Here is a 16790-nt window from a genome sequence, read left to right as displayed (position 1 = left end):
GACTTTTATTATCCATGAAGCAAAAAAGGCAAACTAAATGCTACACATTCCCTAGATTTACTTAGCTATCACCAAGATAAGGTTTATCATCTGTGGCACCCCTAGATAGCTCTTTATTCAATTTTCGCAAAAATCTTGTTCTCCACAGTTTCCTGACAGGTTTTTGGAAAATATAATAGAAGCACTTCTTTCATATGTGGTATTTTTGCTTGGTAAGGAAATTGGTTGAAATTGTAAAGAGGATCTTGAGAAAGAACAGACAAACCCTTAAGTAGTTGTTAGTATGAAGTTGTTTGGTGTACTGTAAGTAAAACATAATTATTCCATTTGTTCTAGGTTTGTCTTACCTAAAATAATCAACCTCTACGAAATATTCTTAAAACCTGATGCCCTATCTATGAATAAAGAGCTGTAGAGAGAAGAAGATGCAAGTCTACCACCACTTTGAATGTGTCCTGACTCCAAAACACATCTCTCTCAATCTAGAAAGACAAGGACCAAATGACACCATAGCAGCCGCCCCAGAGCCTTACACTTTTACACTCGTCTTACACTTTTAAAAGGTACACAGTCTTAAGCCCACTTCAAGTCTTCAAAAAATTCAAAAATCTGCAACAACAAAGAGTTGGTCCATTGTTCTTAAACTAGGAGAAGAACCCACGTTGGTACCTGAAATTCAGCTATCCGTATGCATGTCATCCCAGGGAGAATGAGCAGTGTAATCCCTCAGTTGGTGAAACACATTTCCACCTTTCTAAAATTTCTTAAAATCTGAAGGCACTGTTCCTGGTTTCTCTGCAATAATAGAGAACATGTGTTGAAAAAGTTACTCCCACAATATAAAATTGATTTTTTTAGCATTTCCAGTATTATCTCACTTTTTTCTAATGCAGTCCTAACAAGAGTTTTTGACACTGCCTCCTCCAAGGACTTCCTTAACGTTCTACATTCATCTCTCCAAAATATCCTCAGTTGAAGTTAATATTTTCCCAGTACTGCTTAAAACTGCTACGGTACTCCTATACTGCCTGATATTCTACACTGTATACCCTCCCTCTTTTCTATCATTTTATTTCAAAACACCTCTGAAGTCTTCTTACCTATAGTTTGCTCTTTACTTTGAGATTAACTGACAGCTGAAATTTTAAAGAATAGGGTTGTTTTAGTCTGATATACATGTGAAGTGAAATTGGTCATACCAGCACTAATTTACAATTCTTATTTGATCTTCACAGTTACCTAACTGATTCTTGTATATTTTATGTAAAATGATTCTATGTCCAAATTCATTTTCTGATTTTTGATAACTTTTACATTATATTGTGTCAAACATTTTTAGACAGACTTTGGTCACTGTTATATAATAATGATGTCTTATTAGTAATCTGGCACCTCCTTACATTATGGTATAGAAGATAGTTCTAAAAGGAGGGCTTAGACAGGAAAAATAGTCCAAAAATAAGATATCCATGATTTTTCTGCATAAATCCAAGACCAAGATTCACTACTCAACCAAGGCGTGGAGCTGGTATCCACAGGGGACCCTTTGTTGGTTTGATAACCCACATAGCCTGTTGGGGTTTAGCCCAACAAAGAAGATGGTGACCTAACATGTAGTTAAACACCTGTAGGACGAAGGGTATAAGTCAGGTGTGATGCCAGTTGCATTATTCAGAATGTGTTGAACATTTCCACACTTAATAGACTTTGGCAACCATATATCAGGATTGACAAAATGTTTTCATTAACTTGGTTCTGTTCAAGTTTATTTTTTATTAAAGGATTGCACAATCTCAGTCCTCATGAGATGCAAGGGCTATAGGTTTTCTTTCCAACCAGTTAATGACTTTAATACCAGTCTTCTTCCTAAACTCCTAGTTTAATCAGACGGCTTATTCTAGCTCCATCTGCTGTTTCAGAATTAATACTAATGTGACTTTTACTCTTTGACATTTAGAAAAATGTTTATGGCTGTTTCAACTTTTAGTGCACAGGAGTCTCTTTGTTTTCTCTTTTTCATGTTAATTTTCTTGCTTGTCGAAAATTTTAAGGACTTTATTGTTTCTTTTTATTACCCATAAGGCAATTATTCATGAGTTGCAAGTAACAAGGGAGACAACAGCGAATCAGCTAAATTAGGGCCATCCTGGTCTGTTTGTGTATTCACTGTTAAGTAGCTGAATTTATTAAAATACTAGAAACAAAAAGATGAAGGAATAAGGGGGATTGCAACCCCTTACTCATCTACTTACTTCATTATAAATTAAATATAAGCTTGATTTGTTAGCATTTCTGAAACAGAAAAATAACAGGTGTAGTGTGTGCAAACATCTCATTAAATTAAATGTTCCGTAAACCAAAAAACTGGTTTGTAATTGTAAAGTTGATTGTAATAAAAACCTGCAGCCACTTTAGGACAAGAGTTGATCAACACTGCTTTAGAACCAACACCACAAAATGCAGAGGGTTCATTCACGTGCAGTCTTGAAACCCAAAGAGGACATGCATTTATTCTGAAGGATGCACTTTTGTCTGTGTTGATCCTTTAGTTATATATACCCGTATATGTCTATTACTGATGAAGGCATAATTTTCTTATTAAATAATGAAGACTCAAAAGTAGAAAAAGACTAGGAAGTATGTAGGCAAATGTTTATCTTTCATAGGTCAACTTATCATCTTGCCTTTTAATGACATTGCTCAGGTTAATTTGTATGTTTGTCTGTTAGACTATTGAGCAATTACATCAAGGAAAAAATCAAGAATGTACTAGTTTTTAGGTCAATGTTTGCAATAAAGATTAAGCGAAGCCCTGACTTAGCCAACAACCATAACAAAGTTAAAAAAGTTTTAAGTAGTTTTGTTTCATTTATATTGTAATGAAGTCTAGTGCTTTTCAGACTGGTAAAAGACTGACACTAAATTCAACTGAACATGTGCTTAATTATAATTATAGCCCTCACTTACAAATGGCAAGCTCTTTTCTCAATATTCATTATCTGTGGAAGACAGTTTTCTCTACTGACACATCTGTTGTGCAAAGTAGTCAACACTACAGAATGCAAAATGAAGCCTTTTTTGCCAAAAATACCCTACCAAGAACAAACATTACTGAAAATATTTGAATAGTTCACACCACAACCCACATTTCGATATGTTTATTGAGGTAGTGGGCAGTATTTTTGGAATGTGATACCTAAAGAGCATTCCAGATTTTTCTGTTAGAATTAAGGAGCACTTAATTATGTCATTCTCAAATGATTTTCTGTCAAAACAACAACAAAAAAATCTTCCATACTTGTCATACTCTTCTGATTATGTCCTGTGTCATTGAATAGGAAATGGAAAACAATTCTTGATCTTGCATTACCACACTAACTGCTCCCCATATGGCCCAAACACAGGGAAAAAAATGGAACAAAATGTGAGGAAGTATATAGGAATATAAAGTATATGGTGCTAGTTTACAATTACAAATTAAAATTACAATAAAAAGCTCAGCGGTGCTGGTTATTAAAGATTGGCCGATAAAGATTTCCATCTGATTTAAAGACATATACATATAAATCTTGTAATACTCTGTAATTATATATTTTTATTATTCTACAAATTAATTATTGTTTATATTAGTCCTTCTACTTTAGAGTGTCACTAAATTGTTTTTCTTGCTATGTGTTATACTATTGCTCAGATATCACAAAAAATGATATTATGTTTAGTGATAAAAAATAAGTCATGTGGAGAGTCTGATTTTTTTTATATTTTACATACTGGTGATTTTAAATGCTGGCACATGGTAAGGAGCAGAACAGCTCAGTGTATCCATCATAATTTGGTGTCATACTTACACCTAAGTTAATATGAGGCATTGACTAAGCATCTGCTTAAATATGCAGTTCCTTCAAAGGAGTTACAGAATTACATTTTTAAAACTTAATTACAGAGAACCAATAGAATGCTTAATAATAATAATAATAATTCATTACATTTATATAGCTCTTTTCTCAGTACTCAAAGCGCTACCAACACAGGGAGGAACCGGGAAGCAAACCCACAATCTTACACTGTCTCCTTACTGCAAAGCAGCTTAAAGCCATTAGTTAAGTGAAACTAAAGCATATTCTAGGTTTAGAGCAGAGCACACATACAGTAGTTGCATACTAGCATCTCTGGTACAGCATGTCAGGGATCTGTAATGGTTCATGGTTTTTATTTAGGATTAGGATCTATAGATGTGGATGCGTGCTGGTAGAACGCACTGTTCAATGGGGAAGTTGGCTGATTGCTTGTTCAGGTGCAAACACAATCAGCTCAGTCATTCCTCATTGACACTCCTTATGTTATTATTGAAAGCACCCACATCCACAAAGTATAAAAAGGATCTGAGTAGGAGAGAAGGATAAAGAATGAAAGAAAAAGAAAGGTACTGCGGCCACAGGGTCATCTTAACAGCATCATAGGCCCCTGGGCAAGGTAGTGAGCTGGGGTTCCTGTTTTGACAGCAAAACAGAAACATACATAGGCATCACCAACATTATGGGCCCCAGTGTTCCTGGGGGCCTTGGCCAGTGCCCATTGTGCCCATATATTAAGAAAGCCCTGTCTGAGGGCAATGACAGGAATGGCGCTCCAGGGTCAGGTCACTCTTGAAAAGCATTCATAGGAGAAGGAGTGATTGTGTGCATTCAGGATCATCTTAATGATGCCACAAGATGGTGGTAGGATGAAAGGGCTGGATTTGAATGTCCCAGCTGTGACCAGCTGAGGTGGAATGAAGGCTGACCGTACTTGCCGGCAGCCTGAAAGACTGAGCTTGTACTAAGGAACTCTACATAAAGACACACTGAGTTGAATTGATAGCAGACTAAAACTACTAAATATAACATTAGGGTTATGCTACCTTTCTTAAAGACAAATGGGTGTGCAAGTACAAATTCTAACACAGAGCATTGCTTTGATGTTGCAGATTTTGCCATTACACTACCTTATCTTTTATTTGCCTTATATTGCTGTGTTTATGATTGAAATTCAAGGTTTGCTAGAGCCTAAGAAAATCATATTTAAGGATGTTAAGATTATTTAATAAAAGAAGTTTTTTTTATAATATTGCAGTAAATGCAAAAGTAGGCTCAGTCTTGTTAATGACTTTGCCCTTATCCCTTCAGAAATATTTTAATTCAGTATTGCACAGTATGGCAGGAGTTCATGCCTGCCTAAATGAGTGCATGCCATATTCTATGTTCAACTTGTAGAAACAGAGCAGATTATTCTTAATATGCATGTTGCTTCCCAAGACAGCAATCCACCGAGGCTTAAACCAGCCGGTAAACTTCAATGATATATACTGCCTGAGGCTTAATAGCTTACAGCCGTCCCCAGACATCATCCATAGCTGAAGCAGTACTGCACTGTACAAGTCAAAAATAAGTGCCTTTAGTTTTCTGCTAGAAAGCACAATAGATAGCTTGGTCAGGTGAAAAAAAAAACATTTTTTTACTTCAAAAATAATTAAGAGCACAGTTAAAATAACAACACAAAATCACAATTTTGTACCAGTCAACCAGATTATGGTGTCACTATTTTCTCACACTTCTCCAGTATAGGTATACCTGAAGTTTTGATGTTATTTCTCATTTTAATATTGCAATTATGTGAATAGAAGCTGTCAGTAGTTCATTCACTTTTTATGTGTCAGCTTACTATTTAAAAATACTGAGATGCTCAGGTGACAGAAGCAGAGAGGCAGTGAAGGTCAAATAAAATGAACCATTTTTTCATTTGCCCGTCCATTTTTTTTTTAAGGTCTTAAACAGCTCATATCATTTTATTTTCAAACCAACCTAATTCATTTCAGGGTTGCAGAGAAATGGATCCCATCCTGGCAGCACCAGGTGCAAAAAAGCTCAGTATAGGAAGCCAGTGATACTCACAGACGCATATACAGGCATAACACAGAATTTGACATTACCAAGTAACGTAACCTGTGTATCTTTTGAGCTTTGGGACGAAAGTCAGGACAGATAAAGGGAGAACACACAGGCAACATCCATGCATGGGATTCAAACTCAAAATGCTTGACCTGTGATGTGGCTAAGTTACTTACTTTCCCATTCATGCCATTTGACATGAAAAGCTACAATCCATAATCATAATCTGATTACATTATACATAATTGTTTATGTTTAATTTAAAAAGTAATAGATAATTCATTGTGGAGTATATGTCAGTTTTATTCGTGGTTTTGTCTAGTTTGGAGTTCATATGGTGGAAATTAATTAATTAGCCTTAACTTTAGGTTTTGTTTTGTGGATGTTGTTTTTCATGCTATTTTCTTCACATGTTGTCATGTTCCAATTTGCATTATCACAGGAGCCCACAATTAGTAACGTTACCAGTAGTTGGGTATTACTTTAGATATTGTATCTAATATATCCTGGTTGATATATCTGACCACAAAATTCTTAGTGGTAGCTTGTTTTCCCCCAATTATGATATACATCCATGTCCTCGTCCTTTGGTTTTGTACATTTGGTCTTGAGTCATTTCACGGTTAATTCTCTGCTCTCAATAATCCCCTGGTACCTGTATCATGTCCTTAACACATTGTAAAGAAAATATTACAATATAAACAGTTATTGTATTTTGTAGAGGGCACATGCTGTCTGGAAATGAGTTTTTGTTTTGTTATCTTACAGCTTAATCCTAACTCAAAAACATCTACATGTGATCTTCAAAATAGCTGGCAGAAGTAAACAATAGAACATTACAGAAAAAAAATTGCATTTGGCTTGAATTTCAAAGGAATAATCAGTGAAAACTAAGTTTTTTTTTTCAAATCTATTTCTTACCCCATACAACAAAAATGTTTAATCTCATGTTTCACAGAGAATGAAAATCACAAAATTTATGATACAATGGGCATCAATTAGGGTCAGCAATGCACAAAAAGGAAATGATATTAAAACATACAATGACAAATTTCAAATTACTCATGTCAAATAATTCATATGGAAGTTATCAAGTCATATGTTTTACAATGTGTTTTGGTAACATATTGTTAAATAAATACCATAAAACTGGAGAAGTACACGAAGAGGTAGAATGCCCATACAGGATTCCTGTTCTTGGAGGTCATTTCAGCGCATTGTTTTTTCAATAATTATGGTACCATCCTTACATCCTTGTACAGTCAACTTCAAGACAGTGTACATGAACTCTAATTGATGTTATATATTTGTTGTGGTGTGAAATTTTGCATACAAGTTGATAAATATTTTGTATGTCTTTATTTGTAACTTAGGCAAAGCAATGTAATATTAGTATTTCATTAGTGAGAAGCATTCCTGTTTACCCCCTAGGACTAAGTCAAGATAGTGAATTTTACAACAGGGTTGGGGGAAGTGCCTCAAACAAGTTTGGCAAGTGATTCTCTGCAGAACTCTCTCAATCCACCCCCACAGAAAAGCCAGACTGCCTAGCTGGCAAACTTCAGCTCTACAAATGGTTTTGGGGGCAGGTGTGAAAGGTATTCTCTGCCCCATTGATCTAAAGTATGGCTGTTCGGAATTGGCTTGTATGAGAAGACTTTAAGTACCACAACACCTTATTGGCTATAGGGGCTGGACAGAAAATCTATACATTTGCATGCTTTACCCCTCTCTCTCTTTTACAAATATCAATGAAGAAGCATCTCTCTGTCACACCATGAACTGAAAAGGACAACACAATGAAGAGCACAGCTCGGCAGTCATGTTGAGACAGGCATGCGGCCTGTTCTGAAGAAAGCTGACCACATATGGTGCCTTAACTAGTGACATTTTAAGTAACTAATAAGTCTGTGTGCCACCTGACACTACACGTCACCATTCATCAGGTTGTATGGTTGCCAATATTCAAATGCACATTGCATATTGTTATTATTTATGAATATTACCAATAATACATTATTTAAATTATATCTTAACCCCTGCTTGTCTTTTACTACACCTAATTGCCTGAGGTTATACATGTAAAAGGGAAGGTGGGGAGAAGTTATATGGTACAGTACCTTACAAACAGTGGTAAGTCTGTGAGATTTGAGGCATTCTGACAAAGGCTACATATTAATAATACAAAAGGGGTAAGTAGAGTAATATATCACTCTATCAAGACAAAACAATATTTTATCAATTATATTAAGTTACTGTTTACCAAAAAGGTTTGTGATCATTCTTCTTGTCACTATAGTTATTTTTGTAGCACACTATGCACAGTTAAATTTATTTTGGAAACACTTAGATCAGACACTTTCTTGGTGCATTTATTAGTTTATTACTTTGATATAAAAAGACTTTACTCGTTGCTAAGACTGCAATGACAACTTTAATACTGGGGCTACTTACAGTCACTTACTTCTGTGTAACAAATTCTAAGGTAAGTCTTTTTTCAAGTTCAAATAAACGATTAACGTTATGGCTATATTGTCTATTCTAAATTTTTACATTTATTTTTGACTGGACTATATTAGTAAGCAATATATTATTCTTGTGATTCCTGGCCTAAGTAACATCAAGAAATGTTAACACTTCAAAAAAAGAAAAAAAAAAACACACACACACAAAAAAGAGAGGGAGACCATAAAACAGGTGGTCCAAAATAACACTGCACTGATAGGAATTTTAATGTAGTTTGTCAAAGAATAAAAGAACTCAGAACAGGAAAGCCTAAAATAATCTTAATAAAGTAATGTCCAAAATAAAAATAAAACTAAATCAAATACTTAATACAAAGTCAAAATAGAAAAATCAAAAACAAGCAAACAAACAAGAAATCCAAAAGCATAAACATGATAAGGGAAACAGCAACCTGTCTAGGACATGCTTAGCTCTCAAATGGTCATCTGGTAGCTTCCCCATTATTTGATAACTGTGGTGCTGGGGAAGCTCCATTCCCCTGGGCACAACAAAAAAAAAAGGAAATAATACAATAAAATAAATATACAGTATATTTGTAAAGCAACTAGAAAATGTATTGAAAAACAATTACATAACTAAAGGAGATAATTAACAAAATAAGCAAAACAATTCACAAAAAACGACAAACATAATTATACAAAACTTAAGCCAGAAATGCAGCCCAAATAAAACTATAACCTTTTTTAGCTATTTATTTTTATTTAAATAATGTACAGTGCAGACTGTTTAGCTTTCTGTCTAAACATGCAAATACTGAATATCTAATTAATATTTTACACTCTGATCATAGTTTAAAATCTGATAGATATGTCACTTAACATTTATCTTCATTTCAAACTATATAACTTGTATACATTTACATTTCAGAAATACAAATAAATATCTGTAAAGTGCTACCTAAAGGATACCAAGATTTCCTCCTGCACACAATCACACTCAGTGAGGAGTTTGTATGTTCTCTCTCTGCCTTTGTAGGTTTTTCTCACACATCCCCTCAGACTCAAGTATGTTAGGTGAATTGGTAACAATTATAAATTGGGGTAAATGTGTTCTGTGTTTGGGTCTGTGATTAACACTGATGAATAAAATTAACATTTTTGTGAATACAATTTCTGCAGATAGGAAAATATAGTCAAGGCAAATTAAGGAATTAGATAAGAAAGGATTTCCTTCATTTTTATCAATTTATTCAATGTTTTTGGTGCTTTAAAGGAACTTTTTAATTGCAGCACCTCCTACTTATCTTTACAGAGTTTGGTCTGCTCTTTTGTTGTACTGTATGTGTGAATTTATTTATTTACAGTTTATGATGATTTACTATAATGTTATAATATAAACACAGTTTCTCGTGTTTTCTTTCTCAGTGAGGAGGATGGCTCCTTTAAGGTTTGTTTCAACCCATAAGGGCAACACATGGCTAATTATATGCGGTGTTGCGCTGCCAGTTCATAGGGCTCAGCATTATAAATCTGGTGGCAATACTTAGAATATTCTCATTATGGTCAGCTAATGTTCTCCTCAAATGAAAATACTGCAAGTGTGTAAATTTCAAGGAAAATCTTCAATCTCTTTGGGGAATTTGGGTCAGATATACATATATCAGATATATGTAGATATAAATATGCCTTATAAAAGTACTTGCCCATTTCTGGTTGCCTCTATTATAGCAATTTTTTACATTGAATGTTTCAGGTCTTCAACTAAAATTTAATAAATGAGAAAATAACATATTAATTTTACTTGTTTTCATCCATTGTGATGTGGGCTTGCTTTTGTATTTTGGTCATTGTCTTGCTAATTATGTTTCAGCTTCAGCTTATGGACTGATGACTAGATATTCCCTTTAAAAATTTCCTGATACAGAACAAAATACGTGTTCACTTCATTTCATGGTTACTACAAACCATACTATCACCACCATGTTTAACTTTTGGTATGAGATTCCTTTTTTCAGAATTCTGTGTTTCCTTACAGCAGGCAAAATAGGACCCATGTTCTCCAAAAAGTTTTACTTTTTTCTTATCTGTCCAAAAATGATTCTCCCAAAAACCTTGAGAATTAATGAGGCGCTTCCCTAGCAAATGAGATTTCACCTTTCTACTCTCCAGTGCTCTGATTGTCATGAACACTAACTTTCACTGAGGCAAAATAAGCCTGTAATTCCTTTTTTTTCTAGAATCATTTCTGGTTTTCCAGTTTTTGTTTTTGCTCTTGGATTGCTCTGCTTTTGGCAGGCCCATCATTCCTTGGAAAATTCACTTCTGTTGTAACTTTATGCCTTTAAGATATGATTATGGCTTTTGTAATGTTTTGATGGACTCACAGAGCTTTAAAAGATAGATAGATAGATAGATAGATAGATAGATAGATAGATAGATAGATAGATAGATAGATAGATAGATAGATAGATAGATAGATAGATAGATAGATAGATAGATAGATAGATAGATAGATACTTTATTAATCCCAATGGGAAATTCACATTTTCCAGAAGCAGCATACTGATACAATAAATAATATTAAATTAAAGATTGATAATAATGCAGGTGAAAAAAAGACAATAACTTTGTATAATGTTAAATGTTAACGTTTACCCCCCCGGGTGGAATTGAAGAGTCGCATAGTTTGGGGGAGGAACGATCTCCTCAATCTGTCAGTGGAGCAGGACAGTGACAGCAGTCTGTCGCTGAAGCTGCTCTACTGTCTGGAGATGATACTATTTAGTGGATGCAGTGGATTCTCCATAATTGATAGGAGCCTGCTGAGTGCCCTTCGCTCTGCCACAGATGTTAAACTGTCCAGCTCCATGCCAACAATAGAGCCTGCCTTCCTCACCAGTTTGTCCAGGCGTGAGGCGTCTTTCCTCTTAATGCTGCCTCCCCAGCACACCACCGCGTAGAAGAGGGCGCTCGCCACAACTGTCTGATAGAACATCTGCAGCATCTTATTGCAGATGTTGAAGGACGCCAGCCTTCTAAGGAAGTATAGTCGGCTCTGTCCTTTCTTGCACAGCGCATCAGTATTGGCAGTCCAGTCTAATTTATCATCCAGCTGCACTCCCAGGTATTTATAGGTCTGCACCATCTGCACACAGTCACCTTTGATGATCACGGGGTCCATGAGGGGTCTGGGCCTCCTAAAATCCACCACCAGCTCCTTGGTTTTGCTGGTCTTCAGTTGTAGGTGGTTTGAGTCGCACCATTTAACAAAGTCATTGATTAGGTCCCTGTACTCATCCTCCAGCCCATTCCTGATGCAGCTCATGATAGCAGTGTCATCAGCGAACTTTTGCACATGGCAGGACTCCGAGTTGTATTGGAAGTCCGATGTATATAGGCTGAACAGGACCGGAGAAAGTACAGTCCCTTGTGGCGCTCCTGTGTTGCTGACCACAATGTCAGACGTGCATTTCCCAAGACGCACATACTGAGGTCTATCTTTAAGATAGTCCACGATCCATGCCACTAGGTATGAATCTAATCCCATCTCTGTCAGCTTGTCCCTAAGGAGCAGAGGTTGGATTGTGTTGAAGGCACTAGAGAAGTCTAGAAACATAATTCTTACAGCACCACTGCCTCTGTCCAAGTGGGAGAGGGATTGGTGTAGCATATAGATGATGGCATCCTCCGCTCCCACCTTCTCCTGATATGCAAACTGCAGAGGGTCAAGGGCGTGTTGAACCTGTGGCCTAAGGTGGTGAAGCAGCAGCCTCTCAATGGTCTTCATCACATGTGATGTCAGAGCAACAGGCCGAAAGTCATTCAGCTCACTAGGATGTGATACCTTTGGGACTGGGGTGATACAAGATGTTTTCCAAAGCCTCGGGACTCTCCCCTGTTCCAGGCTCAGGTTGAAGATGCGCTGTAGAGGACCCCCCAGCTCCGATGCACAGACCTTCAGCAGTCGTGGCGATACTCCATCTGGACCGGCTGCTTTGCTGGCACGAAGTCTCCTCAGCTCTCTGCTCACTTGCGCTGTTGTAATTATGGCTGGGGATGTCTCTCCTATGCTGGTATCAGCAGAAGGATGTGTGGAGGGTGCAGTACCCCGAGGTGAGAGTGAGAGTGGGTTAGGGTGGTCAAACCTGTTAAAGAAGTTGTTCATTTGGTTTGCTCTCTTCACGTCTCTCTCGATGGTGGTACCCCGCTTTGAGCTGCAGCCAGTGATGATCTTCATCCCATCCCATACTTCCTTCATGCTGTTATTCTGCAACTTCTGCTCCAGCTTTCTCCTGCACTGCTCCTTCGCCACCCTGAGCTGGACTCGGAGTTCCTTCTGCACGCGCTTGGGCTCATGCTGATCACCGTCTTTAAAAGCCCTTTTCTTCTGGTTCAAAAGGCCCTTGATGTCACTTGTAATCCATGGCTTGATGATAGCATAGCAGCGTACTGTTCTTACTGGAACTACAATGTCCATACAGAAGTTGATGTAGTCAGTAGTGCAGTCAACAACTTCCTCAATGTTCTCACTATGAGATCCCTGCAGGATATCCCAGTCTGTAGTTCCAAAACATTCTCTCAGAGAATTCTCAGCCTCAGGAGATCACTTCCTGAATGATCATGTGGTTACAGGGAGGACTCTCACTTTTGGTTTGTAGTGAGGCTGAAGCAGAACCAGGTTATGATCTGCTTTCCCAAGCGCAGGTAGCGGGGTGGCGCTGTATGCGTCTTTAACGTTTGCATACAGTAAATCAATAGTCTTATTTCCCCGGGTGTTACAGTCCACATACTGGGAGAAGGCAGGTAATGTTTTGTCCAGCGTCACATGGTTAAAGTCTCCAGCGATTAGCACAAGCGCCTCAGGGTGCTGCGTTTGTAACTTAGCAACAGCAGAATGGATGATGTCACTCGCTGACTCCACGTCCGCCCGAGGAGGTATGTACACGATGACAACAATGACGTGTCCAAACTCTCTGGGCAAGTAATAGGGACGTAAACTTACGGCCAACAGTTCGATGTCCCTGCAGCAAGTGGATATTTTGACGTTAACATGTCCCGAGTTACACCACCGTGTATTAACATAGAGAGCGAGTCCTCCTCCTTTGTGCTTCCCACAGGTACTTGCATCTCTGTCCGCTCTAACTGTGCTAAACCCGGGTAGCTCCACGTTAGCATCTGGGATGTTAGTTGTGAGCCACGTTTCACAAAAACACAACAAACTGCATTCTTTGTAGGTTCTGACATTTTTCACCAGTGCAGCCAGTTCGTCAATCTTATTTGAGATTGAGTTCACATTCCCTAGAATCATAGAAGGCAACGAAGGCTTAAAACGCCACTTTCTCACAAGCCGCTTCATTTTTAGCTTAGTGCCCGCTCTGCTGCCACGATACTGCCTTCTTACCTCGTCGGGTAAATAGGGAACCACACTGGCACTGGCATTTGTTCTCAGCGCTCGAAGTTGAGTACTTGAATAGGCAAGTCTCGGCGTGTAAAAATCCATGCCCATGTTGTAAAAGTAAGTGTGTCCAGTAAACAAATCCACATAAAACAGTGATAGGAGTGATCAATAAATAAAAATAGAAAAATAAAAGTAGAAAAGTACACATACACATACAGTCGTACATGGAGCTGCTGAAAAGGCTGCCACTCTCGGCGACGCCGGATATAAAAGTAGCGTTGTAGCTTTTCAGACATAGATTTCAACATTTCTTTTATGCTTTGACTGACATTATGACATTTTTATATACAGGATGGCCCATATTTATGTGATTGAAAAGGTGTTATTGTTAGGAAATTACCAATGTTATTATCAAGTAACATAATGGAACATGAACATTAAGAACCTTAAATATTTTTTCATCGCATGTTCTCCATGGTGTGGTCCACCAATGCACCATCAATACACACCTGAAGACGAAGAGCAAAGATGTCACAGGCAGCCTGACACATCTGTACTGGTATCCTCTGAAATTTCTCTGTGACAGCTCCACGTAGCTCAGCCACATTGTGGATGTGATGTTGATACATCTTGTCTTTTAGGTATTCCCACAGGAAAAAGTCTGGTGGGGTCAAATCGGGAGACCGAGCCAGCCATTCCACAGGCCCGTGTTGGCCAATCCAGCGTTGCGGAAACGTTTTGTTCAACCATTGTCACACTGGTATGGCATTGTGTGGCAGAGCCCCATCTTGCTGCCACCACAGATCATCAATGTTCGTTCATCATAACTCTCATTCTCAGGCTACATAGTGATGCCATTTTCAATACTTTTCGCGCTGTACTTAAATGCTACAGCCTGTGAAACATCATAAACATAAATATGGGCCACCCTGTATATTATTTTTGAATGTAAAACTATACCGCTTACCTAATCCAATTATGATCAAATTATTATTATTCTTGCATAAAGGTGGATTAGTACAATACAGTATAATAAAATGCATTGGCTTACTCTGGAAACTCCTTTTTCCTTCACATTCACATTGTGGTGCTGATTAGACTGAATTAAATTAGTTTTAAGTGAGCATGGATGTGTGTGACATGTGCCCAGCAAAAGACTAACTCTCTGTCTAGAGATGTTTGCTGCTTTGACTCTCTGTTACCCTTTATCGGAATATATGGGGTTAAGAAAATGAATAAACTCATTGTGTTATATTAAAGTAGTATGCATTATGAAAACTTCTCAAATTATACATTTTATTACACACATATAACAATACTTAAGACCTAGAATGTAATAAAACACAATTTCTATTTAAGCTTAATATAGCATAGATACATGGAGATAGAATTGTCTGGTCATGATGCGTGCAATGTCTGGCTTAAAAAACATTAGGACGTATCAAATTCAATCACAAAATACAATTACTGACAAAAGACAGGATGAATGAATACTGTGCAGGTTAAATTTAAAACAATATTACTGGTGCATTTCACATGAAACAGGTTTATTACATCAATTGCTGAAGCCATACAAAACTCACTTTTAAAAAGTGATTGTTGAAAGACAAATATGGCATTCAAGCAATAATTCACTAAAGCTTTTTCAGCATGTCATGAACTGAAAAGATGAGACTATTAACACACTAAAAGATACTTTTTACACTTGTACCTAGTGATTTATTTGGATTTCTTCTACCTAAAATATTAATTTACAAAGGACAAAATGACAGTTATCATCTGAAACGTTGAGATGTGTGAAATGTTGCAAAGCAAAGTATTGTACATTGCACTGTGAGTCATACTATACAGTGTACTTGCCTCTTGTCTCTCAGCAGGATGTAAGGTTAACAAACTACTGCATTATACATTTTGACCAGTACCATTTGAGATTTTGTTTTCTTACATTTCTTTCTTGTAAGGTACTTGCAAAGAAAATAAAAGTAGTGGTGCCCATGAGTGACTGCCAATACTTATTAATGCAACTGAAATCTTGTAATGGCTAAAATTGACTTGTGCACTAATAATGCTTTGCTGCTGATAAGAACAAAAGCCTTTTGTAAACATTTTTCCTATAATGGACATTTTTTTCTACTATGTGAAACATAATCTTGACCATTTCACATCAACCAAAAGAAATTAAAAGTAGCAATTTTGATTATAATCTGAATAAACATAAGATGTACATTGTGCCTTAAAATGGTAAATGAAAATTTTTAAAAAAGTCTGTGGAGTTATGAATTTTTTAAAACAGCTACATAAAGGTTTAATTACTTGCCAACCACTGAAATTGAATTTAGCCAAATGCCAGCCCTGAAGATTACCAGTTATTGTAATTATCGAGAACCTGAAACTCACAGCACATATATACTGTATAAAGTAACATAATACGTGTACATGAAAGCTGAGTGAAATCATCAAAATGAAATTTCTTTAACCAGAAAGTTTTAAAGCAATGAAATTCTGCACTTGAAAATCAGTGAACAACTGTACACGTTACCAAATTTAAAGCAACCAATAGGAGAGAATATCTTGTTATGTTTGAACCTGTCTGTGACTGAGCTTGATTGTCTTCACAGCTCTAGTAATCCAACAAACATTACATTTTGTGAGCTTTTCTCTACTTCACAGCACTGATGCATTGGCTTGAATCATTTCACATAAGGAAACTCATCTTGTTATTCGCAAATACCGATATAGCAGCTTTCACAGCAATCAAATTGCAAAAACATTTTCTTGGGTTTTCAAAATTCATTCCTATATGATAGGAATAGGAATTAGTATGAACTAATATAATAATAACATAGCAGGTCCGTCCCACCGTACAAAACATTTCCCATTTTTTTCTAATTAACATGCATGATAATAAAGTTATGTGAAAAAGTCAAATTCAGTTTCTACCAAACATGTAGTTTTATGAAGAGGATTGTGATCAACAACACGCTTGGGTGGGCCAGGATG

Source organism: Erpetoichthys calabaricus, chromosome 5, assembly GCF_900747795.2.
Source record: "Erpetoichthys calabaricus chromosome 5, fErpCal1.3, whole genome shotgun sequence".
In the NCBI taxonomy this organism is placed as follows: Eukaryota; Metazoa; Chordata; class Cladistia; order Polypteriformes; family Polypteridae; genus Erpetoichthys; species Erpetoichthys calabaricus.
The sequence above is the reverse complement of the archived record's forward strand: the minus strand, read 5'-3'. Positions refer to the sequence as shown.